The following is a 2,841-nucleotide window of genomic DNA, read 5'->3' as shown; positions in this document are numbered from 1 at the left end:
ATGGTCAGTTGGTCATACGAATAGAATTTTAACTGCATTGTCTCTAAATTGAGTGGATATATTGAACAACTTCTTGCATATGAACTTATTAAAGAGAACCACAGTTGAATCTAAAAATAAAAAATGTATTAATTAGTGTTCTTTTTTTAATTTCGTTTAATTTCTGCACTTAACAAAATTTACCCAATATGTATTTGTATACTTTAGTTAAAATCATTAAATTTGATTTACTTTACATCAAATATTTAGACAAAACAATAAATTATTTCTATTATAAATTAATAGCTCATGCTACTTTGGACAATTTGTCTAATATATGGATTAGTTTAATGAGTGTTAAGCTCAAATCATCTGTGATTATTGTGTTTTATTATAATTTTAAGCACCAAATATACATAAACTAAAATTATAACTATTATGAGAAATACCTTTTTACTCTAATAAAATATAAATTATTAAGTAACAAAATTTGTCATAATATGCTTATTGAGAAAAAAATCAAAAATAGATTGGTAGATAAACTATATATTTTATTGCATTATAATTTATTAAGTGCTAGCTTAACTATTAAAATTGAAACAAAATTATAAAAATGATCATATTAGTATCTCAATAGTTAATAATTATTATAATACTATATATTCTTTTTAGTTATTTTATTCAAAAAAAATATGACTTTTAATGATTAGTATACAATACAATTTATAAATTCTCATACAGATCTGTTTATGTAAAATAAAATAAATTGTTATTGTTATTAATAACTAATAGGCAAGTAAATGAAAAAATGTTACACATGAAAAAAAACAGTTTTAAAACACTGTTTAAAAACTAGCTCGAGAAGTTTATATACAAAACAACAAATTAATAGGTTTCCGTGGGCCACATTAAGAATTCGGAAAATTCTTGCGGGCTATAAAAACGTAAAGTACATAATATTTATTATAATATGCCGATTGGCCAAAAGTAATGTACAAAGATAAGAAATTATCAGCTTGTTTTCTCCTTGTCTGCGGGCCAGTTAAAATTCATCCACGGGCCGGATGTGGCCCGAGGGCCACCATTTGGCGATCCCTGGTGTATATTATAGTAAAATGACAGTTTTTGTGTGGCATAAAATAAGAAAATGTTTAGTATTTGTAAAATGTAAATATGTATTATTTTTAATTATTATATTTACTATAAAAAAAATTAGGTAAAATTATTTTTATTATTTTAAGTAGGTATATTATTATTTTACTCAATTATTCTTATTCGCTGCATAATTTTGTACCTAAGAGACTATTGCAAAAAAACTGGATTTGAATTTGATTATAAGTGTACTTATCTAATAGATTAAACTAAACAATTGTCTTGAGACTATTCAACAAATAGTAATTCTTGTAAAGCATTGACAGTTTGTGGATTTATTTGGAACACCTTTTAGTTATCAATTATTTTTTCTTTTCCTTTTCTTGAAGTAAGTTCTCTTCCAACCAACTAGTTTTTAGATCCTGGAAAAATAATTAATGCAAATTAATATTATAGGTAATCAAAGAAGTTCTAAAATAGATTGTACTTCGATCCTTGCATTGACAATTAATGTTTTCATGCTGCTTCAATGTGGATGGTCTTCAGATAAACGACAAATAAATAAGAACACAGTGCCGCCATGTAAGTAGGTACGCTGTAAACATAGTAATGGTTACAAATAGTTCTATTTTAATTCAGTAATGGGGACTAAGGTCAAGCAGTTTGGTACACCTATAGTAGTCTATAAAATCTACAGCCCACGGAGCTATTTCTTACTAAGTCATTCTCAATCGGATTCCTGTCAGTAGATAGCAGATGTACATCAGCAAGATAGAACTTGAGGAACCAGTTTCTCTTTGAAATTGCTGAAACGGCGATTGAAATCTGTTGAAACAATGATAAAATATTAATATGCATATTTTGAACAATTATTAAATTCGAACTACAATTTAGCAGTAAACCGAACAGATTATAAGATAAAAGTCGCAATATACTTATTGTTCAATGAGCAGCGTCGTTGTTGACATTGGCTAAGATCTACCAATATGGTCACATTGATTACTGAATATTTTTTAATTAATAACTACATTAACGATCCAGGATCCTTAGAGACATTGGACGAGAATCAAGATTCGAGAATCGAGAGAGCTTTCCGTGCTTGTACTGTTTATAGGGAACTTTACTGTTATCACTTGTCTGTTATCGACTTATCGTCACAAAAACTGTGGTCGGCAGCAGTTGTTCTCGAAATCATTATAAATACATCGACTGTCGATTACGGCACCAAAATATTGTCTATTTTTTTTTATCTGTCCTCCGTGTTATCATACATTTAATTATACGATATCACGTAAATACGTGAAACATAATAACAAAACTACAAAATGCGAATGCTTGTTGAGAAAATTATTGGTTCTTTTAAAAAAGCTCATGGGTTTTTAACAGTATTTAAATTTCTAAGCAATAAATATGTCGAAGATTGTGTAAACTATATGTATAGGAATTCCAAAAATCGCCGGACCTGCAATATATCTATATTTTAATCGTTGACCGTCGATTCAATTGTAAATTATTACAATTTAAAAATTCTCAAATCACTTAATAATTATATCAGAAAAAAAAGCCGTAAGAAATTGGAACAGCAGAACACAAATTTGCTATGTGTGGAACAACGAAAAAACATGCAGATGTAGCGTCCTACAAACAATTACATAATATTATCTTTAATGAAAAGGTATGATAATTAATTTTACATTAAAAAAAGTAACTCATTTTTTACTAAGTTAATTTTTTTTCAAATTAACTAATACCTTTTTTCTTTTAACGAGT

At 27.3% G+C, this 2,841-nt stretch overlaps 1 long non-coding RNA gene across 1 annotated transcript; it reads right to left on the bottom strand.

The window, feature by feature from the left end:
* Window positions 1–748: 748 nt before the first annotated feature.
* On the bottom strand, window positions 749–2,256 carry LOC111035846. The gene is made up of 4 exons (XR_002604688.1): window positions 2,007–2,256; window positions 1,789–1,896; window positions 1,559–1,666; window positions 749–1,493 (listed from the first exon to the last, which is right to left on the bottom strand). It is a non-coding gene; the product is annotated as an uncharacterized LOC111035846 (long non-coding RNA).
* Window positions 2,257–2,841: the final 585 nt, after the last annotated feature.

The sequence above is a fragment of the Myzus persicae genome, unplaced genomic scaffold, assembly GCF_001856785.1.
Source record: "Myzus persicae strain clone G006 unplaced genomic scaffold, MPER_G0061.0, whole genome shotgun sequence".
NCBI lineage: Eukaryota > Metazoa > Arthropoda > Insecta > Hemiptera > Aphididae > Myzus > Myzus persicae.
The sequence above is the reverse complement of the archived record's forward strand: the minus strand, read 5'-3'. Positions and strand labels throughout refer to the sequence as shown.